Genomic DNA, 26,941 nt, shown 5'->3' with positions numbered 1-26,941 from the left:
ACAGGAGGGAAAACTGGAACTGGGACCGTTACAGGTGGCCCTTGATATGTTTCCATAGCAGCAAAACAGCAGCACAAATGGATTGATTAATTACGAATAAGAAAATCAAATTCCAACCTGTGGAATAATTTTAAGTGTATTATTTGTGATATAATGATATGAATACTCAATAAAAGTTCATTTGACTTAATTGTAATGATGGCTAACGGTAGCATGGGCTAATGTTTACTGTGGATGTATCGCTATGGCCCGCTATGACGTTGGGGACACATTGGCCACGAACACACGCACATGCACACGAAGGCAGGCTACACATACATACAAACAGATGCACAATTGAGGGGCAGAAACACTTGTTGACCTCCACTTTATTCACATGAATTTCACTTCAAACAGAGTTGGTGGGCAGACCAAAGCAAGACTAAAGCAAGCCTTGCTTTTTCTAACAATTCCCTCTCAATCAGTTTCTGCAATTAGTCTTGTCATCCTTCCTGTCATCTGGATTGAGACATTCCTCATTTACTTGAGATAGGAACATTGTTTGGATTTTAATGAGTCACCTTTGTGGTTCCAGTTAAAATCCTTTATTCCTATTCTTTGAAGCAAACTATGATTATTTCTTGTTCAGAGAGAGTAGAGAGTAGATTAGGACTTTAATGATCCCTTAAGGAGGTTCCGTTAGGGAAATTAACTTCTCCGTCGCACCACACACAGCACAGTGAGTACAAAAACAATACAGAAAAAACACATAGAAAGTAGCACCAGCACATAGACAGTAGCACCAATACCAAATATAAAGAATAATAAATCCATCCATCCATCCATCCATAATCAACCGCTTATCCGGGGCCAGGTCACAGGGGCAACAGTCTCAGCAGGGATGCCCATACTTCCCTCTCCCCAGACACCTCCTCCAGCTCCTCCGGGGGGAGCCCAAGGCGTTGACAGATAAATCTAACTCCTTGACTCTTCCTAGTGTTTCCATCAACCATATTTCATTAGACAGTTTAAAAAGTTCCTTTGGCTAACAATAGCATGTTTATAGAGCTGATGATCGACTAATATTGTTGGGTGGATGGACTGGTTGGACGAGTCAGCTGTAGCTATAGACCGCAGGCGACCGCACTGGGACTGTGTGGGGAGAAGGGATACGGGTTGCAGGGTGTGAGACAGCTCAGCTACCTACAGCGAGAAAACATTGGTGGCTCAGTTGAAGGAACTGGAGAAACACTGGAGTCTCAGTGGGTGGTGAGAAAAACCACTACGAGTATTTATGTGTGTGTGTGTGTGTGTGTCTGCGAATGATACAAAGCCAGAGAGAGGAAACAGAACAGTGCTTGCGGGCTTTGCATTGAACAGCATTGAAAAAACACTGAGGCCAATGATCTCATACAAACACAAGGCCTTATTTCATTTGATCACATCCAGAGCCCCCAGGGTAAACTCACTACCTGGGCAACACACCTTCACAGACGTGTACACAGCGTACAATAGTTGTCTTCGTTTAACTACATTTTGGGAGGGACTTCCTCCAGCTACCCCAGATACCGGTTTAAAACCAGTCATACTGTAGCATAGTATGGAGGGTAATGAAAAGAAGAGGTGTGCTGTACTGTGGAGAAACATCATGTGAATCACTGAGTGTGTACTACAACACTTACCTGTTAAATTGTGCAGGCAGGGTCAAAAAGGGTTGGGTAAAGTCAAGCAAACCAAAACCAAACCATGTAGAGAGAAAGAGAAGAGAGCAATATTGGAGCGCATTTGTTTCATTCAAACTGAAAGATTTTCTTTGCTATAGTTCAGGTTAAGTGACTGATAGGTGAGCAGGCAGGTCACGTATTAAGCTGACTTTGGAGGAGGTGGAGACAGAGAACTGAGTTTAGCCACAATGGCGTTTTTACTGAGGATTTGGGTGTGTGCTGGTCAGAAATAATAAACAAATACATTTGCATCAATAATTATGTCCGATTCATTAAATCAATGCATATTCAATAAGCAAACTCCAATAAACAAATAAAGTCAATTGATCTTAAAGGTCCCATATTATGTATTTTTAACTTAATGTCATTCAGCTGCCAGATGTCCAACTAGACTGTATTCCAAATATTTTGACCTAAAGTGATCTGTGGTTTCAAAATCGCTCATCTGAGCTCCTCACAAAAGGCTTCGTTTCAGACCTCTGGCTGCAGTATGTTAATGAGCACCGCTGGTCCACGCCTCCTTCACCTGGGCCACGCCCCTCTGAAGTAGAGCGTTAGCCTAACGGGACACTGACCGGCGTTACGTTTGTTATCATTATGGCGTTTGGAGGACCCGTCGTGTCGCCGTACATTTATGGCCCTGAGTCGGACCCAGAAGCTCCTGAAGAAACACCGACTGTGCGGCTGCAGCAGGACGTTTATGAATGGTTAGTACGTGTGAAAGCTACTTAGTTGGTTCTGTGTTGTTTTGTTGTGTCATCACAGGACGTTAGCATCTCCGGTAGCTACTTTAGCTTCTACTCCCGCCTCTCATCACACAGTATTAATGTCACATGTCTTATTATGTATTTTGTACATGTACAGATGTGTTTATTGTTAAAATGTTGCTGTATTTCTATAAGTGACGGTAAAGTCCGATGGTGGTTCTGATGGTTAATAACATGTGGCTAATGGTAGCTCCTGCTCACGGCTAAGTTACTTTATTTTTCTATCACATTGATTTAACCCGTTACTAAGCTGCTAAATATTTGAGGCAGTCCTCTGTGACAAGACACACGGAGCTAACACCTGCCACCATCACACCAGGTTAATGGTGAAATGATGTAACCATATTGCAGTGATATATACTCTATTTTGAGGTGTCTTCACCTGTTGTACAGGTGTCCCTGTGGACACTGAATGTACGCCAACAGAAGTAGAAAACAACTGCTGTTTGGAGATACAAGTAGTAAGCTCACAGCTAAACCACAAAGTTATGTCTCTATGGTATTCGGCTACTTTTACAACTGTAAATTCAAATGACCTTCTGTATGTACTTCTATGTATGTACTTCTGTATGTAAATGTACTTCTTCTGCGCATGCGCGAGCAGGCTGCAGTTTCCTCTGCTCAGAGCGAGTTTGTTTGCATAATTTTGCGGTTTTTTTCTATGTTTCTGCGTGTATTTTTCTAACGTAAAATTATATAATGTATAGTGATATGCTAGTGTACTCCAGGGAGGAGTTGATGTCCATGAGGGTCAAAGGAGACCCCGCAACACGCGATCTCATCCCCGCTGAGCTCCGACGGAGATATCGCGGATGCCGAGCGGGTCGAGTTGAAAGGACTAGACTAACAGCTAGAGCCGCTAACCGGAGGAGAGTCAAGCCCTCCGTCCCCTCCGTCATCATGGGGAACGTGAACTCTCTACCCAACAAGTTGGACGAACTGACGGCGCTGTGCAGGACTGATCATCGCTACCGGGAGACCAGCTTGATGGTGTTCTCTGAGACGTGGCTAACTGGCGACGTGCCGGACGCTAACGTCCGACTAACCGGCTTCTCCTCCGTCCGAGCGGACCGGGACACGAACACCGCCGGTAAGAAGAAAGGAGGTGGATTAATCATCTACACCAACGATAGATGGTGCCATCCGGGACATGTGACGGTGAAATCAACACTGTGTCACCGCGATCTGGAGCTAACAGCTGTTAGCATCAGACCCTACTACCTGGCGCGTGAATTCTCACACGTCATTGTCCTCGCCGTCTACATCCCTCCTCGGGCGGACCCTGAGGCGGCACGAGACACCATCTGTGGGACCACCTCTGCTCTTCGGACCCGGCACCCGGAGGCGCTCGTCATCATCACCGGTGACTTTAACCACGTCACCTTGGACTCATCTCTCCCCACAATGGTCCAGTGTGTAGACTGTCCCACACGGAAGAACAGAACCATCGATCTGTTCTACGCTAATGCTAAGGAGGCATACACCGCCACCCCCCTCCCTCCACTAGGTAAATCAGACCATAACCTAGTGTACCTACAGCCCACCTACATTCCACTGGTGAAACGGCTGCCAGCAACAACACGACAGGTCAGGAGGTGGTCCCCGGAAGCAGAGGAGATGCTGAGGAACTGCTTCCAGACCACCGACTGGGATGTTATTGTGGGCTCACATGGGGAAGACATTGAGGGGGCAGCTCAGTGTTTTACAGACTACATAAACTTCTGTGTGGACACCGTGGCCCCTGTCAGGACAATCAGGTGTTACCCCAACAACAAACCATGGGTAACCAAGGAAGTCAAGGCTGTCCTGAACAGGAAGAAGCGGGCGTTCAGGAGCAAGAACGAGGAGGAGATGAGGAAGGCCCAGAAGGAAGTGAGACTCTGCCTGAGGGAGGCCAAGGAGGCGTACAGGAGGAAGCTGGAGAAGCAGCTGGGGCGCAACCAAGTGCGGGAGGTCTGGAATGGGATGAGAACCATCACCGGACACGGGAAAGGGCGCAGCACTGTGGAGGGGAATATTGAACGAGCGAATGAACTTAACAGCTTTTTCAATCGGTTCAGCTCCCCCACCACTCCCGGCTCCTCGTCCCAGGCCTCTCCTGGCCTACAGACCTCTCCTGGCCTACAGGCCTCTCCTGGCCCTACAGACCGCTCCACTGATGCTCCCTCCTCCTGTGCTTCCTCTCCTTCCACCCCTGCCACTTCTCCCGAGCCCACTCCAAGAACTGCGAAGCTCAACGGCCCCACCTCAACCACTGGACTTCCAACCTCGCCACAACCTCCTGCTCCCACCACGACCGAGACCATCATCACTGCAGACCTGGTGACGACAACGCTGAGGAGGCTCCGTCCCTACAAGGCGGCTGGACCAGATAAGGTCTCCCCAAGACTCCTCCGAGCCTGTGCTTCGGAACTAGGGGACCCCCTGCAACAATTGTTCAACCTCAGTCTGCGGCTGGGGAGGGTCCCGTCAATGTGGAAGACCTCCTGCATTGTCCCTGTACCCAAGAAAGGACGCCCTACTGAGCTCAACGACCACCGACCGGTCGCTCTTACCTCCCACGTAATGAAGACCCTAGAGCGACTGGTTCTGGAGCTCATGCGTCCACAGGTGCAGGGTGCTATGGACCCTCTCCAGTTTGCCTATCAGGCCAAGGTTGGGGTTGACGATGCTGTCATGTACCTCCTCCACCGCACACTCTCCTACCTGGACGCCGGGGGCTGTGCCGTCAGAGTGCTCTTCTTCGACTTTTCGAGTGCCTTCAACACCATCCAGCCCCAGCTCCTGCAGGATAAACTGACCTCCATGGCTGTGGACCCCTACCTCGTGAGCTGGATTACGGACTACCTAACGGACAGACCCCAGTACGTCCGTATGGGGGACTGCTTGTCTTCTATGGTGACCAGCAGCACGGGGGCGCCACAGGGGACCGTTCTATCCCCCATTCTCTTCACCCTCTACACATCAGACTTCAAGCACAACTCGGATACATGCCACATACAGAAGTACTCCGATGACACCGCGATAGTGGCATGTATCCGGGAGGGTGATGAGGGGGGGTACAGGGCATTGGTGGCTGACTTCGTGGAGTGGTGCCAACAGAACCAGCTCCAGCTCAACGTCTCTAAGACAAAGGAGATGGTTCTGGATTTCCGGCGGGCACCTCCCTCTCCACAGCCGGTGATCATCAAAGGCAGTGAGGTGGAGGTGGTAGAAAACTATAAGTACCTGGGACTGCAGCTAGACAGCAGACTGGACTGGTCACTCAACTCCAACTGTGTGTACAAGAAGGGGCAGAGCAGGATGTACTTCCTAAGGAGGCTGGCCTCCTTCAACATCTGTCCTAAGCTCCTTTTCATGTTCTATCAGTCCGTAGTCTCCAGTGTGCTGTCATACGCCATTGTGTGTTGGGGTGGGGGGGCCAGGAAAAGAGATATGGACCGTCTGAACAGACTCATCCGCAGAGCAGGCTCAGTGGTCGGGCTGAGCCTGGACTCTGTGGATATGCTTCTGGAGAGCAGGACCATGTCTAAAATTAAGGCCATCATGAACAACACCAGGCACTCCCTACACACCACCTTCTCCCAGCAGAGAAGCACCTTCAGCGGCAGACTGCTGTCACACAGCGCCTCCACAGAGAGGCTGAGGTCCTCCTTCGTGCCCCGTGCCATCAGGGGGTACAATGACTCTCTCAGGAGGAGCGGGGGGGAGGTGGCGAGGTCAGCACGGGGTTGAAAATGGATTTAATTTAATTTAAATTTAATTTTATACTGTTGTATATATATATATATATATATATATATATAATTTATTTATTTATTTTTTGTACTGTTTTTTATATTTTAATTCAATTTTATACTGTTTAGATTTTATTTTATACTGTTTATATTTTAATACTGTAATATTTTAAATTTTATACTGTTTATATTTTTAGTTATAGTTTAGTATATAAGTCCTGTTAGTGCTGCATGTGCCTGTCTGTTAGTGAAATGTATGTCTTGTGGTATGTCCTGTGATGTCAGTGTTTCCTTTTTCTCCTGGTGTTTATCCAGTATTATTTGTTAAGTAATGCCTGAGCAGTGGATATATGCAATTTCCTCCGGGATTAATAAAGTATCTATCTATCTATCTATCTTTACCATGTTTTTCACTGTAGGTTAGGAGCCGTCTGCAGGAGGTTGATGAAGTTCCGTGCATGACTCAACATCCTGGGTTCCAGCCTGTGTGCCTAAACGTGTACACCCTACAAAGGGCCGGTCACGTACTGAGGGCCGAGTATGGCCCTTCACGTCTGAGACCAATACATCGGTAAGTCGTTCTTTGAAAAATGTCGGAATAAGAACTAGTTATCTTATTTTGCTTCATTAGGCACTCCTTCATTAATGCAGTAACATGACATATATAGGTACAACAAAGTCTAATATATTGTATTTGCGACACCTTGATTTTTATCTTATTATTAGACATGTTGGAATATTTTTTGGTATTCAAAATCCATTTATGTTGACATATACAGGCATTTATTTACATAAAACAATACATCCAATAATAATAATGAGAACACAGGGCTATCCTATCAGGAAATCAACAACAGTTGTAATACTCGGGATTGAAAACATTGTGAAATAGTTTTGTGTCCTTTTTCTGTAGATGGTGCAGACATCTGGCCTATCGCACCTTTGTTGGCTGGTGCTGGGGCTACTTAGGACGCAGAATCCGGGTTGTCATCCCAGCATGTGTGGTCCTTCACATACGCCAGGAGTTTCTTGAAGACAAAGGCCATTACGCTGGATTTAGACCGTCTTGGTTGAACCTGGTCATGTAGCTGGCAATGACCTCCTCCTTGTCAGGACGTTCATACTGGGCAGACAGATTCTCGGGGAGAGGAATGCACAATATCTCTTTTATGTATGGCACGGGGTCCACCAAGACTTTGTCACATATGAGGTCCAACATGTCAGCTACAAAACCTGTTCAATAAAACACAAAGATAGATCTTTACTGTTATTGATTTTGTTTGATTCATTTCTTTGTTTAGAAAAATTGTGTTCAAAATACATCCTGGTACTTGCTACTAATTTATTTATTTGTATGGTTAATTTTCACTGTGTTTTGGTGCGAACAATTACCAACAGAATTTCAAAACATGTTTGTTTGAAATATTAAAATATTGCAACACTAACAAAGTTGGCTCTTTCTTGTGAGGTTTGACTCATTGTCGCATTGTCCCTTCAAAAGCCTTTGGAAAAGTGGATCTTGTAGAGGGGTACACCAAACGTAACGAAATAAGGAGCCAAAACAATATATGACATACATGAATCTGTCTCAAAATTTTTTATATTAAAGTCTTCACTTACTGTCTTGCTGGAATATTCTAATACACAACACTTATTTTTTACTGAACTTACTATCAACACATGTGCATTCACTAATACCTATAGACAACTATATTTAGAAAAGTAGTGCAACCAATTTTATAAAAACATTTTATGGGATATGACTTCTACATACCTTTACTCCAATAGTGGGAATGAAGAGTCCTGCAGGACAGCTGTGTACCAACAGTATGGGTGTCCACTGGGTCAGTTTGGCATGCCATGACACTTGAAGCTGTAGGCTGAAAGGATGCACAAGGAAGAGGGACACTAATTTCAGGACACCAATGTTCTGATATTGGATAAGGAGGACAGACCTGTGTGCGTTGTCGCTATGACGACCAACAAACAATCGACTAACACGTGCGTGTGGTGGGGGTTTCGTTTTTCTTAAGGACAGGAGACAGTGTAAAATACAAGATATTTATTTGTCAATTCAAATCATGTTTAGGTTGAGTAGCAGTACAATAATATCATCAATAGGTTGAGTATGACTCCAATAACATCATCGATGATATTGACAGACAGACAGGTTCAACAAACAGACAAGTTCAACAAATACTTATCTAAGCATGATGAGAGCTCTTGGGACGATGAAAAAGTCCTCCGGTGTGTTGTTGCAGAGTACTCTGGGTAGATGAAAACGTCAAATACAAACTAAAATAATGAATCACATATCTTTTTATACCCTAAAGGTGTGACTAGGGGGAGGTATTAACCTCGGCCCATCTGCTTTCAACCAGTTCTTTATGGGCTTTCAGTTGGTACGTCATGACCTCCAGACGTTACCAAAAATATCAAGTCGACAGTTTCACAAAACTATTTGATGACATAATATAATCAGTCACGTAAACCCTGTGAGGATCTGCTGCAGGCATTCTCTTGATGACCCTGTGCAGAAACATACATTCTAATTTCAGGTACAGTGTCTGAAATGATCTGGCTAGCTGCTTCTGTCAGTGTCTAACTTCTTCAAGGATACCCACAGTCATGCAAGCATTTCCAAATATGGTCTAACAGGAATTATTTTCATGCAGCGTCTTCATGACCTCGAGACATCCTGGGGCCACCTTCACAAGAGCTGAATAATATGACACACACAACAATCCAGATCTTTGGTTCACTTAGATGATATTGTTTTACTATATTATTTTATTGTATTTAAAACTTTCCACCACATGCGCGCACACACACAATACGAAACAAAGCACATCTCCCTACTTAGCCTAGCATAAGGTGACTTTATTTATGCTGACAGATAATAGAAAGAGACCAACTTACGTGCGTTTTAGTTTTATACGGTAGGCCAGCACGCACACACGTGTGGGAGTGCACGCACACACACAGCATGCAAACGCGAAACAAAGGAGACCTCCCTACATAGCCTAGCATAGCATGACTTCATTCATGCTAACTGACAAAAAGAAAAAAGATAAATGTGAGCCCAACTCTGGTGCGTTGTACCTAGATACTGTAGGTTTAGCACACACGTTGGAGCGCACACACGCAAACACGAAACAAAGCAGTACCACCTAATTAGCCAAATAGCACTCGATCACTCATGCTAACAGACAACTGCAAAAAAGATAAATATGGTGAGACCTTAACTGGGGTGCAGTTCCTTGGTCCCTATGGCTGGGAGTGATCCTTGGATGAGGATCAGTCTCAGGCAAAGCCCCTTCTGGACTGACCCTCATTGCTAAAACAGGCCGGAGTGAAGTGGTTCCACACACAAACAAACGTGCAGGTGATGTAGCTGCACAGAGCCACTAAAAATGAAATGCAGGACTCTTCTGTTCTTCATTGGATGGGATGAAAAATAAACACTGGTGTTGATTTGTACAATCAACAACTGAGCAACTACCTTGTTTCCTTGTCACAGACGCCATTTCAACAGACTGCTACCTCTCATCCGACACGAAGAACTCCGTTTTGGGGATGACCACGCCCTTGGGCGTGTCAACCAGTCCATATCGTCCACGCCCTTGAGCATGTCCACCAATCCATATCGTCCAATACTGTCCAATAGCAGAGTGCAAAGTCTGACGTCAAGGATGCCTATTCTAGCAAATCGAGTCGTTCAGAGCCATGACCTCCTAAAAGCCCAAATATCTATTGATGCAGGGAAGTGTTTGTTTACCAGATTCTAGGAGTTGGTCGGGTTAGGGAAGACCACTATGTATATGTAGAGACCTGAAAAAGTGTGATTTTCATAGTAAGGCCCCTTTAAATTAATATTCAATTTGGTAATAAATAATTTTCAGAAATGATAAATCATCATAATGAAAAGGAAATAATATCCAAATCTAGGTTTAAATTCATAATTAACTTCAAATAATATTAATAAACTTTAAGTCAATGAATTTACTAATTGGAATAAACGTCAATAAACCATGCGACCAAACAAACTCATTATGCATTCAGGCAATAAACAAAGGATAAATACTTAAATGCACAATATATAAACTGAAGGAAATGATCAAACATTCAATACAACTTAAATAACTTTAAATAATCAAACATAAATGGAGGGAAAGGCCTGGTGGCACAGAGTCCAGTGTGCAAACATTTGTTTGTTGGCCGCATGGTGCCTCAGATTAAAGATTGAGATCTGATCAAATAACTCACGTTAGGTATAGACGCACACGGCTTGAAGAATGGAGTGGAGAGGTTTCTGGAGTGAAGAATGGTGAGAGTCTGAGAGCAAACAGACTGGTGTAGTGTTGCTGGTGATCTGACCAGAGTGAGAAGCCTGGCTCCTCTATTTAACCTCACAGCTGTGTGATAGGAGGGCGGCCATCTTGCTCCTGATTATGTGACATCACTTCCTCTCCAGGAGTCTTTTCACACAAACAAAACAAAAACAGTATAAAAACAGATAGGCCATGCCTTACTAACAGCTCAAAGTGTGTTGTATGGTCCAATGTAAATGCTAGAAGTAGGTTTCCAGTAGTAGGTACAGTGGAGGGGAAAGTGGAGCGAGCTGATGAACTTAACAGCTTTTTTAATCGGTTCAGCTCCCCCACCACTCCATGCGCCTGTCCCCAGAGTTCCCCCGGCCCAGCTGATCTGACTCCACGTGCCTCCTTCTCCCCATCTCCGTCCAGCTCATCTGCCTCCCCCTCTCCGTCTCAGTCCACCTCTCCCTCTCCGTCCACCTCACCCATTTACCTCAGTCCAAACCCAGACCATTCCCCCACCTCAACTGCCAGACCCCCCGGCTGGAGGGATCAACGTGCCACGCCCCCACACACGGCCATCACTGTGGAACAGGTGACGTCTGCGTTGAGGAGGCTTCGCCCAAGGAAGGCGGCCGGACCAGACCAGGTCCCCCCAAGACTCCTCAAGGCCCTTGCTGCCGAACTGGGCGAACCCCTACACCAGGTCTTCGTCCTCAGTCGCCGGCTGGGGAGGGTCCCGTCCTTGTGGAAGACATCCTGCATCGTCCCTGTACCCAAGCGGAGACGCCCCACTGAGCTCAATGACTATCGACCAGTCGCTCTCACCTCGCACGTGATGAAGACCCTAGAGCGACTGGTCCTGGAGCTCATGCGTCCCCAGGTGCAGGGCGCGATGGACCCTCTCCAGTTTGCCTACTGGCCACAAGTTGGGGCTGATGATGCAGTCCTGTACCTCCTCCACCGGGCCCTCTCCTACTTGGATGTCGGGAGTTGTGCAGTGAGGGTGCTCTTTTCGACTTCTCGAGCGCCTTCAACTACATTCCAGCCCTGGCTCCTGCGAGAGAAACTGTCATCCATGGCCGTGGATCCCTATCTCATGAGCTGGATCACGGACTATCTAACAGACAGACCCCAGTACGTCCGTATGGGGAACTGTCTGTCATCAGTGGTGACCAGCAGCACTGGGGCCCACAGGGAAAGGTACTCTCCCCCCTTCTCTTCATCCTCTACACAATAGACTTCCAACATAACTCGGGTACGTGCCACATGCAGAAGTTCTCTGATGACACTGCAATTGTGGCATGTATCAGGGAGGGTGATGAGGTGGTGTCAGCGGAATGAGCTTCAGCTGAACATCTCCAAAACCAAGGAGATGGTGCTGGATTTTCGGCGGGCACCACTCTCACCACAGCCAGTAGTCATCGGGGGTAAGGAGGTGGAGGTAGTGGGGACTTATAAGTACCTGGGGCTGCAGCTGGACAGTAGACTGGACTGGTCGGACAACCTGGACTGTGTATATAAGAAGGGTCAGAGTAGGTTGTACTTCTTAAGGAGGCTGGCCTCCTTCAACATCAGTTCTAATCTGCTCAGACTGTTTTACCAGTCCATTGTGCCCAGTGTGCTGTCCTACGCCATTGTGTGTTGGGGTGGTGGTGCAAGGAAACGGGACACAGAGAGACTCAACAAGTTCATCTGGAGGGCTGGTTCTGTGATTGATCAGGATCTGGACTCGATACAGACTGTTCTAGAGAGGAGGACTATGTCCAGGTTTAGATCGATCCTGGGTAACACCACCCACCCCTTGCACACCACCTTCGCCCAGCAGCGGAGCTCCTTCAGTGGCAGACTGCTGTCACCAAGCTCCTCCACTTAGAGACTCAGGACCTCCTTTGTGCTTCGTGCCATCAGAGGGCACAACCACTCTCTGAGAAGGAGGGGTGGGCCGAAGCCGCAGGGTCATCAAGGTCGGGTGAGAAGGGATAGACGAGGGGGGCCTGGGACGCACTGTGGATGCACCGGGGGACACTTTGTGGGGGTCCTTCGTGTCAGTTTACAGCTCGGTACATCCACGTGTTTCTGCTTCTGATCATACATCATCTACACCCAATGCTTCCTTCTTCTCTCATGTCCCTATGCTTCCTCTTATTCTAGGCTCTTCTGTTTCCTGTTGTTATAATTATGTAACAGTATGTAAATAATGTAATTTATACAACGTATTTTGGCTGTGCCATTTCTCTCTGTCATTGTTATGTGTATTTATTGTATCTCTTGTGAGCAGATGTCACCTGAATTTCCCTTGGGATCATTAGAGTTTCTTTCTATCTATCTATCTATCCATCCATCCATCCATCCATCCATCCATCCATCCATCCATCCATCCATCCATCCATCCATCCATCCATCCATCTATCTATCTAGTCATGTGTAGCACTAGTTCACACCCAGCGTTCACACTGTTGAAGTAAAGGCACTTTGCCATTTGTGAGTGAGTGTTTAAAGTGTTAAGATGGACAGGAACAGTGTTAGCACAGCGCTATCCTAAGACAGCAGGAAGTGCTACACTACTGACCTACAGACCCGTGGTGTAAGGTCAACAGCACAGTGTGTTCCTGTAGTTTAAAGGATGCCTTTTTGAGAAGTCAGTTTACAAAGGCAGGATCAGAGTGTGGATGTACACTGCTTGTAAGGAGACAGAGAAATATATTTTTAGCCACGTAAGTACACATTTATTTTCTCCAAAGCAGCAATCTCCACCAGCACACATTTCATACCACCTTCAATGACAATTTGCTGTTGAAATATATAATTTTGAGATCATTTCACAAATAGAAAAGAACCATTTGATCAATAATTAAAGAATTTAACTGACAATCTTTGACCAGGACACAAGCAGCTTCAATGTTTGTAAAATTACATGTTGTGCAACAATAAATTCCTGAGAGATCATAAATAAATACAAACTAGGACAGTTTGTTCGTTACAACATGTCTTATCCTAGAGCCTGATAAGCAGCCAGGCTTGATCACTGGAAATATGTGTTGGAAGCTTATCAAGAGCACCTGTTGAGACATGGCAAAATAACAATGTGACACTGCTGACATCAACTTAAACATCCTGCAAACGTTACAAGGACAGGAATTGTTTGTTTACTGGTGGCAAGAGGTTTCCATTCCAGCCACAGTTACTGTGGATTCTTCCACAACTCAGCAATGACGTCTGACACAACACAAGCAATAACACCATCCAAGGAGAGCTTAAGAGTGTGAAGCTAAATGCAACAGCTCACCTCAACTAAAGCCATAAATACAGAAAAGATGACGTGGTGTGTATTTCTGAGAAGTAAATCATTTGTTACTGCAGTGCATGAGTCATTGTTCATCAATGCCATCAAGGTTGATATGAGGAGGATGTACATGGAAAGACAGAAAGAGGCTCAGACATGGCACGAGTGAATCATAGATACCTGAGAGATGTGACTAAAGTCTAAACTCAACTCGTCACAAAACGTGAATTTTCTTTTCTCAGACGAGAAAATTAGACAAAGAAGTGATGGATCTCTGTGAGGAGTTTTACAAATTTATCCAGAATCCTACACACTGTGTTGGCACTCACTACAAGTACTGTACTGAGTACACAGAAGGTCAATCAAGCCAACTTTCAAATGCAGACACAAACACATTCTCAAGGCTGATTGGAATTGTTGCTTCTCAGCAACATTGGAATTGTTGCTTCTCAAACCGATTGGAATTTTTGCTTCTCAAACCTCGTGGTAGCACAGTTTGAGTTTGAAAACATACTTTACAAAAAACAGTTTATGTCATTCAAGCACACATCTCATTTGGAAATAACCATTGTAAACATGTATCTTTGCAAGAGGGATGAAAAGAAGCAAAGCAGGAACTGAATCCTAAACCGTACAGCAAAAATTTAAAAAACAAAACGGAGTGACATAAAATGTAGCCGAGAGACATAGTCCCTCCAGCGTGTCCTCGGTCTTCCTCGAGGTCTCCTCTCGATAGGACATGCCTAGAAAACCTCCCAAGGGAGGCTGTTTCTCCTGAACTGCGCATGCGCGAGCTAGCCGCAGGTTTTCGTCTGCTCCGTTGTATGTCTTCTTTTTCTATTGTTTTCTTTGTCTTACCTAAGTCTTTCCTTATCCACCTAACCACGATGGATAGCATTTTTTTCATGTACTCCAGAGAACAAATGCTGTCCATGAAAGTTAGAGGAGAACCCGGGATACGCGATCTCATCCCCACTGAGATCCAGCGGCGGTACAGAGGGAGCCGGGGAGGTAAACAAAAGCGGGATAGGCTAGCGGCTAGAGCTAACAGCCGCTGGCGGGTCAGACCCTCGGTTCCCTCCGTCATCATGGGGAACGTGAACTCGCTGCCCAACAAGGTGGACGAACTGACGGCGCTGTGCAGGACTGAGCAGCGCTACAAGGAAACCAGCTTGTTGGTGTTCTCAGAGACGTGGCTGACGGACTTCGTTCCCGATGCTAACGTCGGACTGACCGGCTTCTCCTCCGTACGAGCGGACCGGGACACGAACACCGCTGGCAAGAAGAAGGGAGGCGGTCTGATCATTTACACCAACAACAGATGGTGTCACCCAGGACATGTGACCGTGAAAACCACGCTGTGCAACAGGGATCTGGAGCTAACAGCTGTTAGCATCAGGCCCTACTACCTGGCGCGTGAATTTTCACACGTCATTGTCCTCGCCGTCTACATCCCACCACGTGCAGACCCAGAGACTGCAACAGGAAGAAGCGGGCGTTCAGGAGTGGGAACGAGGAAGCGATGAGAGAGGCCCAGCAGGCAGTGAGACTCTGCCTGAGGGAGGCCAAGGACAGCTACAGAAGGAAGCTGGAGAACCAGCTTGGGCGCAACCAAGTGCGGGAGGTCTGGAGTGGCATGAGGGCCATCACCGGCTATGGAGAGGGCCGCGGTACAGTGGAGGGGAACGTGGAGAGAGCTGATGAACTTAACAGCTATTTTAATCGGTTCAGCTCCCCCATCACTCCATGCGCCTGTCCCCTGAGTTCCCCCGGCCCATCTGATCCGACTCCACCTACCTCCTTCTCCCCCTCTCCGTCCGGCTCATCTGCCTCCCCCTCTCCCTCTCCGTCCACCTCGCCCACTTACCTCAGCCCAAACCCAGATCCTTCCCCCACCCCAACTGCCGAACCCCCCGGCCGGAGGGATCAACGTGCCACGCTCCCACACACGGCCATCACCGTGGAACAGGTGACGTCTGCGTTGCGGAGGCTTCGCCCAAGGAAGGCGGCCGGACCAGACCAGGTCCCCCCTAGACTCCTCAAGGCCTGTGCTGCCGAACTGGGCGGACCCCTACACCAGGTCTTCGACCTCAGTCTCCAGCTGAGGAGGGTCCCGTCCTTGTGGAAGACATCTTGCATCGTCCCTGTACCCAAGCGGAGACGCCCCACTGAGCTCAACGACTATCGACCAGTCGCTCTCAAGTCGCACGTGATGAAGACCCTAGAGCGACTGGTCCTGGAGCTCATGCATCCCCAGGTGCAGGGCGCGATTGACCCTCTCCAGTTCACCTACCGGCCACAAGTTGGGGCTGATGATGCAGTCCTGTACCTCCTCCACCGGGCCCTCTCCTACTTGGATGTCGGGAGTTGTGCAGTGAGGGTGCTCTTTTTCGACTTCTCGAGCGCCTTCAACACCATCCAGCCCCAGCGGGACAAACTGTCATCCATGGCTGTGGATCCCTACCTCGTGAGCTGGATCACGGACTATCTAACAGACAGACCACAGTACGTCCATATGGGAACTGTCTGTCATCAGTGGTGACCAGCAGCACCGGGGCCCCGCAGGGTACAGTACTCTCCCCCCTTCTCTTCACCCTTTACACAACGGACTTCCAACACAACTCGGGTACGTGCCACATGCAGAGGTTCTCTGATGACACTGCAATTGTGGCATGTATCGGGGGGGTGATGAGAGGGAGTACAGGAGAGTGGTGACCGACTTTGTGGGGTGGTGTCAGCGGAACGAGCTTCAGCTGAACATCTCCAAAACCAAGGAGATGGTGCTGGATTTCCGGCGGGCACCACCCTCCCCACAGTCAGTAGTCATCGGGGGTAAGGAGGTGGAGGTTGTGGGGACTTATAAGTACCTGGGGCTGCAGCTGGACAGTAGACTGGACTGGTCGCACAACCTGGACTGTGTATACAAGAAGGGTCAGAGTAGGTTGTACTTCTTGAGGAGGCTGGCCTCCTTCAACATCAGCTCTAATCTGCTCAGACTGTTCTACGAGTCCATTGTGTCCAGTGTGCTGTCCTACGCCATTGTGTGTTGGGGTGGTGGTGCCAGGAAACGGGACACAGAGAGACTAGACAGGCTCATCCGGAGGGCTAGCTCTGTGATCGGTCAGGATCTGGACTCGATACAGACTGTTCTAGAGAGGAGGACTATGTCCAGGTTTAGATCGATCCTGGGTAACACCACCCAGGATCGATCACACCACCTTCACCCAGCAGAGGAGCTCCTTCAGTGGCAGACTGCTGTCAACAAGCTCCTCCACTTAGAGACTCAGGACCTCCTTTGTGCCTCGTGCAATCAGAGGGCACAACCACTCTCTCAGAAGGAGGGGGTCTGAAGCCGCAGGGTCATCAAGGTCGGGTGAGAAGGGATAGACGTGGGGGGCCTGGGACGCACTGTGGATGCACTGTGGGACACTTTGTGGGGGTCCTTAATCAGTGTACAGCTCGGTTCATCCACGTGTTACTCGTCACACTTCATCTACACCCAATGCTCTTTCTTCTCTTCTTCTCCCATGTCCCTATGCTTCCTTCCTTTTATTCTAGGCTCTTCTGTTTCCTGTTGTTACAATTATGTAACAGCATGTAAATAATGTAATATATACAGCGTCTTTGGCTGTGCCATTACTTTCTGTCATTGCTATGTGTATTTATTGTATCTCTTGCGAGCAGATGTCACCTGAATTTCCCTTGGGATCATTAAAGTATATATCTATCTATCTATCCAGGAGGCATCTGGAAAAGATGCCCGAGTCACCTCAGCTAGCTCTGCTTGAGGCGGAGGAGCAGCGGCCCTACTCCGAGCTCCTCCCTGGTGACGTAGCTCCTCACCCTATCTCTAAGGGTACGCCCAGCCACTCTACAGAGGAAACTCATTTCAGCCGCTTGTATTTGGGATCTTGTTCTTTCGGTCATGACCATAGGTGAGAGTAGGAACGTAGATTTACCGGTAAATCGAGAGCTTCGTCTTGCGACTCAGCTCCTTCTTCACCACAACAGACCTATACAGCGACTGCATCACTGCAGAAGCTGCACAAATCCATCTCAATCTCACGTTCCATACTTCCCTCACTCATAAACAAGACCCCAAGATACTTAAACTCCTCCACTTGGGGCAAGGACTCTCCACCAACCTGAAGAGGGCACACCACCCTTTTCCGGTTGAGAACCATGGCCTCGGATTTATTGGTGCTGATCCTCATCCCACTCGCGTCACACTCGGTTGCAAACTGTCCCAGTGCACGCTGAAGGTCCAGGTTTGATGAGGCAAACAGGACAACATCGTTTGCAAAAAGCAGAGATGAAATCCTTTGGTCCCCAAACCGGACTCCCTCCAGAACGTGGCTGCGCCTAAAAATTCTGACCATAAAGATTATGAACAGAACCAGTGATAGAGGGCAGCCCTGCCGGAGTCCAAAATGCACCTGGAACAGGTCTGACTTACTGCCGGCAATGTGAACCAAGCTCTGGCTTCGGTCATAGAGGGAACGGACAGCCCTCAGCAAAGGGCCCTGGACCCCATACTCCTGAAGCATTCCCCACAAAATACCACAAGGAACACAATCGAATGCCTTCTCCAGATCCACAAAATACATGTGGACTGGTTGGGCAAACTCCCATGAACCCTCGAGCACTCAATGGAGAGTGTAGAGCTGGTCCAGTGTTCTGCGACCTGGACGAAAATCGCATTGCTCCTCCTGAATCAACGGTTTGACTATAGGTCTAATCCTCCTCTCCAGTACCCTGGCATAGACTTTCCCTGGGAGGCTGAGGAGTGTGATCCCCCTATAGTTGGAACACACCCTCCGGTCACCCTTTTTGAAAAGAGGGACCACTGTGTGACGGAGCGGTAGAGACCGCTCCGTCCATTTCCGTTCCGCGCGCCTCTCTCCCTAGCCCAGGAGAGCGACCGCAGCAGCGCTCTCATTGTTTCCTGACAGGACCGCAGGAGCGCGGTCCCGCTCAGACTGCACGTACATTCTCGGGTGGGTCCACGTCAAACAAACTGTCGCGGTAGTGCGTTCGAGGGTGCACACTCGGAGCCTACGTGTTCTCCCCACACCCACACAGAACTTGATGAGACGCTCACCTGAGGATGCTGCGTTAGTCCGTATCCGGTTCAAGGGCCAAACTGAGCCACTACCTGGGGTGTGGTTTAAATGGCGTAAAGTGGGTGCTGTCAGGCCAGCCGGTACCTGGACTAAACCATTTTGTGGATTACTGGATTGTTTTGTATTTTGCAGGCTTTGATAAATGTTTAAACAGCCATTTTTGGAATTCTGATCTGCACTGTAAATATTTTTTCACTGCTTGTTGGTGAAAATAAAAACCCCACCAAAAACGGATTGCTGCTGCGCCATCAATTTTTCCCCCACTGCATTCACGAACCTGTGACACACTGCCAATCCAGAGGTACTGTCCTTGACTGCCATGCGATGTTACAGAGACGTGTAAACCATGACAGTCCCTGCATATCCAGAGACTTGAGGTACTCAGGGCGAATTTCATCCACCCCCGGTGCTTTGGCAACCACCTCGGTGACTTCAGCTTGGGTGATGGACAAGTCCACCTCTGAGACCTCAGCCTCTGCTTCCTCTGTGTAAGACATGGCAGTGGGATTGAGGAGATCCGACAATATCCTCAGTCGAGGTAAGCAGCTCTCCGCCTCTACTGTAAACAGTGTTGACGGTGCATCGCTTTCCCCTCCTGAGGCACAAATGGTTTGCCACAATTTCTTCGAGGCTGACCGAATGTCTTCCTCCATGGCTACTCCGAACTCCTCCCAGACCTGAGTTTTTGCCTCTGTGACTACTCGAGCCACAGTACGCCTGGCCTGTCTGTACCGGTCAGCTGCCTCCTGAGTCCTACAATTCAAAAAGATTTGATAGGACTCCTTCTTGAGCTTGACGGCATCCCTTACTTCTGGTGTCCACCACTGGGTTCGGGGGTTACCGCTGCGACAGGTACCAGAGACCTTGTTACCACAGCTCCAAGCAGCCGCTTTGACAATGGAGGTGGAGAAAATAGTCCACTCTGACTCAATGTCCCCAGCCTCCTGTGGGATCTGGGAGAAGCTCTCCTGAAGGTGGGAGTTGAAGACCTCACTGACAGAGGGTTCTGCCAGACATTCCCAGCAGACTCTCAAAACACGTTTGGGCCTGCCGAGTCTGTCCAGCCTCCTGCTCTGCCAGTGGATACAACACACCACCAGGTAGTGATCAGTTAACAGCTCTGCCCCTCTCTTCACCCGAGTGCCCAACACACGCGGTCGGCAGTCTGATGATACGACAACAAAGTCGATCATCGACCTCTGGCCTACGGTGTCCTGGTGCCATGTGCACTTATGCATATCCCTGTGGTTGAACAAGGTGTTTGCTTTGGTCAAATTGTGATTACCACAGACGTTCAATAACAGAACACTACTTGTGTTCAGATCGGGGAGGCCGTTCATCCCAATCACCCCTTTCCAGGTCTCACTGTCATTGCCCATGTGAGCGTTGAAGTCCCCAAGGAGAACAATGGAGTCCCCAGTCGGAGCACTATTCAGTATTTCTCCCACTGCCATTTGGCCTGTAGGCCGAAACGACAGTGAGACACCTGTCCCCAGCCTGAAGGCGCAGGGACGCGACCCTCTCATTCAACGGGGTGAACTCCAACATATGTCAGTGGAGTTGTGGGGCCACAAGCAAGCCCACACCTATCACCTTGCACAACACCAGAAAAGTGGAGAGTCCAGCCCCTCTCAAGCATCTGGGTTCCAGAGCCCAAGCTGTGGGTGGAGGTGAACCCAACTATATCTAATCGGTACCTCTTAACGTCCCTCACAAGCTGTAGCTCCTTTCCCCCCAGCGGGGTGACATTCCATGTCCCTAGAGCTAGATTGTTTGTCTAGAGATTGGGTCGTCGAGCCCCATGCTGACGACTGCCACCCAATCCACACTGCACCCGTCCCCTACGGTTTCCTCGGCGGGTGGTGAGTCCATCGGAGGTATGGGCCCATGTCGTTCTTTCGAGCTGAGCCCGGCCGGGCCCCATGGGCAGAGGTCCGGCCTGGCTCCAGGGTGGGGCCCCGGTTGTGCCATTCCAAGCGACGTCATGGTCCTTGTTTTTTTTTTTTCATCATAGGGGTTTTTGTACTGCTCTTTATCTGGCCAGTCACCCAGGACCTGTTTGCCAAGGGATACCCTAGCAGGAGCATAAAGCCCCTGACAACATAGCTCCTGGGATCATTCGGGCGCTCAAACTCCCCCACCACAATTAGGTGGCAGCTCTCGGAGGAGATAAGGTGGCAACTCTCGGAGGACTAAGGTGGCAGCTCTCGGAGGAGAATAATAAACAACCCACCAAATTGAAAGAATAATAAATAATAAACCAAATAAAAAGAATAAATAGAGACATAAATAGGCATAGGAATAAGAGGGCATAAATAAACAGGCCTAAATAGGCACTGGTAGAGTGAAGTGTGTATAGTGTTTACATTGTTTTTGGGTGTATTGTTTGTGTCATCCCTCAGCTCTCGTGTGGACTCTCTTCTCCTTCATCTTCCCCAGAGATGAGTTGAGCAGTTTAATAAAGGAGTTCTTAAGTCTATTGGTCCTGCATGTTGGGAGGCGCAGTCTCTGGTTGGTCAGGCTTCTCAGGATTCTCTGGTTGTTTGCTATGGTGTGCAGAGGGTGGCTGACATTGTCCATGACGTCAAGCAGTTTGTCCAAAGTTCTCTTCTCTGCCACCATTGCCAGAGGGTCCAGCTTCATCCCGACCACTGAGTTGGCCCGCCTGATCAGCTTCTCTGGCCTCCGCCTTAGTCACGCTTCCTCCCCAACACACCACAGCGTACAACAGGACGCTGGCAACCACAGACTGATAGAACATCCACAGGAGCTTTCTGCAGATGTTGAATGCCCTCAGCCTCCTCAGAAAGTACATCCTGCTCTGTGCTTTCTTGTACAGCTGCCTCGTGTTGCTGGTCCAGTCCAGCTTGTTGTCCAGCCACAGCCCAAAATATTTATAGGTCTGCACAACTTCCATCTCCTTCGTTCCTATTAGAACTGGTCTAGGTTGGGGTCTGCCCCTCCTGAAGTCAATGACCAGCTCTTTAGTTTTGGAGCTGTTGAGCTGCAGGCTGTTGCTGTGACACCAGTCGACAAAGTCCCTCACCAAGCATTTATACTCCTCCTCCTCATAGTCCCTGATACCTCCCACGATAGCTGTGTCATCTGCGAACTTCTGAATATGACACAGTGCTGAGTTGTAGCAGAAGTCCGCCGTGTACAGGGTGAGGAGGATCGGGGACGAGACAGTCTCCACTTTGCTGCTGTGGAGTGGGGAGGGAGGCCATGGGATAGGGATGATGCTGGTGAGCAGCTGCTGAGGTCGAGTGGGTGGAGGGTGATACGGGGTGGTGCAGGTGGGCCTGGTTGAACCTATTGAAGAAGTCATTCAGGTTGTTGGCTCTCTGCACCCCTCCCCCATCTGTGCTGGTCCTGGCTTTGTGTCCAGTGATGTTTCTCACACCTTCCCAGACGTCCCTCAAGCTGTTGGTGCTCAGCTGCTGCTCCATCTTCTTCCTGTAAGGGTCCTTGGCCTCCTTTATGCAGCATCTGACCTCCCTCTGTGCTTTTTTCATCTCCTTATCCTTCGTCCTGAAAGCCTTCTTTTTTCTGTTGAGGACATCCTTGACATCCTGTGTAATCCACGGCTTGTTGTTTGGATAGCACCGAACTGTCTTGGTGGGGGCAACCACATCTACACAGAAGTTTATATAGTCCGTGAGACAGTGGGTCATTCCATCAATATCCTCACCATGTCCACCCAGCAGTACATCCCAGTCCCTGGTGTTGTAGCAGTCTCTGAGAGCCTCCTCTGCTTCAGGAGTCCTTCTCCTGTTGGTGCGTGTAGAGGCTGCCTGCCTTTGGACCAAGGGGGTGTACTGGGTGCACGTACACCAGCTTGTGGTTTGACTTACCCAGTGAGGCAGGGCGGAGAGCTTTGTCACACTGTGGTGGTGAGGGAAAGTTTATTACAAATTCCAATGAAGAATTGGGGGGGTAGTTATGAAAAAAATAAAATAAAATAAAAAAAACAATGAAGTTTCATTTGGGCTTTCCCTGGCGCTGTCCTTAATGAAGATCAATTAGTTAATTTGACAGGAGGGGTAGACACGTGTGTTATACAAGTGTTTTATTGTCACATTGTGGGGAGAGGGAAAGGTAATTACATTATTCGATGAACAATCGGGGGTTGTTATGAAAAAAAAATAAATTCATTTTTGGGGGGGGTTGTGGGAGAAGTTGCATAAATTTCTTCAGCCGGGCTTAGGCCGAAAATAAGAAGCGGTGCATCAGAGACTTTTTTTCCATTCCCACTTGATTATGGCCTACGAAGACATGGGAAGTTGTATGTGAGTTTACCTTTTATCTTATAATGTATTTGGTTGTAATATTGAATATTGTATCCCCCAGGTATTAATATTGTTTTGGGTTTTTTTATTTGCATGATAGAAAGGGGGTGGCAGGGGAAGACATCCGTCTACAACCTAGAATAACATCAAATCATGGTGTGTGTTATATGTGGAGTTTTCTTTTTGGCTTTTTTTCTTACTGCATTTCTTACTGCATGTCTATGTATATGTGTGTTTGAGGGAAAGAGGTTCACCAATAGCAATCATGAATCAGCAATCGTGAATTGAATTATGATTTGTTTATGAGTAGGAGCTGTATAGGGCTGTATAGACCAGGACCTGTATAGGGCGGTGTGTGTGTAAGCCTTACCATTTTATTTGTCTTTGATATAATGTACTATTATTATTATTTTTGTTCATTTTAGATGATATAATGGACCTAACATCACCACCCGCATCCACTCAACTCTGGGTTGACAGCACTCTCCTCCCACCATGTAAGTTTCTACTTTTGTGTGTGTGTGTGCATGTGTGTGTGTGTGTGTGTGTGTGTGTGTGTGTGTGTGTGTGTGAGTGTGGTGTGTGTGTGTGTGTGTCTGTGTGTGTGTGTGTGTGTGTGTGTGTGTGTGTGTGTGTGTGTGTGTGTGTGTGTGTGTGTGTGTGTATGTATGTGTGGAATCCCCTCTGAGTGACTGCTGTAGCAGATAATAAAAATGAAGGAAATCTAAGAACAAGTGTTTTTAATAACGAGTGTTATTAAATGGCAGGGATGTTTAGTTTCCTTTTTTGACTCAAATGTGACGGTTCTGAGACAGTGCTCTCTTTGTGTGTTTGTGTAAGCACCACCATTTGTTTTCTCTTTAAAGTGAATATAATGTATTATTATTTCCGTCCATTTAAGGTGATGTAATAGATCTTACACCACCCCAGACTTTCACTCAAGTCTGGGCTAGCAGAAGTGTGTCGCCTACTAGTAAGTTTTGTTTTTTTGTTTTATGTTTTTTGTTTTTTTTGTTTTTTACCAATTGATGAATTGAATGTTTTTAATACAAATGATTAACGGGATTACCTCTGCATGTGTGTTCTAGGAATTGCAGCTGTGCCGCCCACAAGAGCAGAGGAGTTCTTGGGAAACTTCGCCATAGAGGACAATGAGCCATTGTCTGACAGAGAAGAATCAGAGGGAGGAGAGCAGCGTGACACCTTTCAGCGTGATGAGCAAGAAATAGAGGACATTGGGGGTGAGGAGACAGATGAAAATGAAGCTACTGGGTGTACGCTGATTACTACGATAACGGAGTTGATTATGAAGATATGACTTTTCATAACGATGAAACGCGTCAAACTAAATACAGCGCGGGGTATAGGAGAGAGTCTAATCTAACATAATTCTAACATAATTCTAACATAATTCAAACATTTGAAGACATCCAAAGAGAGTACTACAACGCTGCGGAGTTGGTAATTGAAGAAGCTTTTGGAAAATACATGAACGATATCCTTGTGTTAAAGCAGCGCATGCTAGAGAGCATTTTCCGTCAACTTAGACTGAATATTAGACGTCTGCAATCAAACAATTTACGCCTGATTACTACGAGTCGTCGTATCATCTGCAAACAAAGACTGTCCACACATTGCTGGGCTCAGTGTTGACAATAGCAATAACTCTTATTTTTCTTTCTTCTTTTTTTTTTAAAAGTGGAACAATCAGAAAACGACAATCTGTTAGAAATTCCTTAACACCTCCTTCATCTTATCTCAGAGTTGAATGCTGAAAGAGCGGATGAGAGTGTTAATCTGACTCCTCCCTCAACCGGCACACAGGATCCACCCCATCAGTCGGGGAGTTTTCCTCCCCACAGAGACTGAACTGCAAAACATTCTACACACATATAGATACCCTTCTCAGCTATTATTTCAAGACGGACTGTCATCCTCAATTAACTATTCTTCAGACGACGTATGTGTTACAGGTCCAGGTATTGGATCCCGTAGACAGATAAAAGATTCTGTAAATTGAAGAAATAATGAGGACAGGCAATTTTGTATACCGTCAGCTCAGCTTCTCTCATCAGAATCTTTATTTAACATTAACATAAATATATTTTCTTCTCTTCCAAAATATCCACCAATAACAAAAATAAAACATTATACTTAAACATTTAAGTCTTTTCACATTTTTAACTTCAACAGACATTTTCCATTCATTCCATACATTTTATACTGAAATCACAGTACATCCTTTTTCAGTCCACAAACTACTCTTTTAGCGTATTTTCCAACTATCAAAAATAGAAATTTAGCATTCAGCTACAATATAAAAATACTGGGCACTTATGTTTCCCCTTGACCTACTGTGCAAAACAAAAAGTGACATCAACTGAAATTAGTCAAATTTAAGCTGACAAAACTGACAAAATAACAAAACAAACTGAAATGTTCACATGTGCATTAAACTGCAAACACTAAGAACACACACATACTGTACACACATCTGGAAAAAGTTATTGCACAAAACACAAAGGCATTTAACTAAAGTCGGAGATGCACTGGAGCCTTTAACTAGCATGCTAATCAAACATAAAACTTGTGTCAACCTGCGACTACGATGTCATAGAGGACGCCATTTTAGGTGACGCAATACAACAAAAGCAGTAGTTTCTACACTTTCCGATAACACGGGAACTACAGTAACTGTTTCATCAGTAACAGTACTCACCGGACACTTGCTTGAGAGATGGCGGCTTGAGTAACCACGCATGAGGACGCCGTGCACCAAACTTTTCTTCAATCGCTACCAAACTGAATTTCCTTGACTCATCTGGTTAAGATTATGACGACTAGGACTCGACGTGTTTGTAGAGCGAGTTTTGCCGCCTGAGTTTGGGGAAAAAGAGACATTGCGACGCGAAAAGCACTCGAGGCGACGGGACACGACTACACACTTGGGGCCGGCTGCACGGAGGAGTTTGAGGCTTTCGAGGAGGAACTCCCACCGCTGCCGGCAACTCCGTCCAAATCCCCAGCAATGAAGAAAAAGGTCTGCGAAGCTGGTGGGAGCACCTCGCTTAGCATGGACATGCTCAAACAGTTCGAAGAGGTAAAGAAACTGATTAACCTCAGATGTGACTCTATTGACTGTAAAATCATTCACCTGGAGGAAAAGCTGGAGCGCACCTCTGTGGAGCTGAAGGCTGTGAGTACGAAGGTGGCCTATGTTGAGCAGAGGGTTGCCCAGGTGGAACAACAGGTCAAGCAGATCATCAAAAGGATGGGTGAGATGGACACACACACACGCGTCGACGGAACGTGAGGCTCATTGGAATCCCCGAGGCTGACCAGGAGGACGTCCGAAGCCGCGCCATTACCATCTGCCATGAGGTTCTGCCTGACAAGAGGGACAATCTGGCAGAACATGTGGACATTGTCCATCGTCTGGGCAGGAGGAGGAATCCTGTGGAGGGTACCAACTGCAGAAGGATCGTCATCCAGTTCATCTCTCGGGTCAGCAGAGATGCGGTGTGGAGAGCTGCAAAAACCTCTTCGTACCTTAGGGAGCGCGGCCTCCAATTCAAAGAGGACTTGTCGAAGAGGGAGAGGAGAGGGACACTACCTAGGCGGAAGGTTTAACATTTCTTTTTTTCTTCTTCTCAATTTATAACTGACTTTTCTACAATCAGATTTTTGTTATTTATGTTTTTCCTGAAGTCAGGGATTTCT

Source organism: Antennarius striatus, chromosome 19, assembly GCF_040054535.1.
Source record: "Antennarius striatus isolate MH-2024 chromosome 19, ASM4005453v1, whole genome shotgun sequence".
NCBI lineage: Eukaryota > Metazoa > Chordata > Actinopteri > Lophiiformes > Antennariidae > Antennarius > Antennarius striatus.
This window is presented reverse-complemented; position numbering follows the sequence as displayed.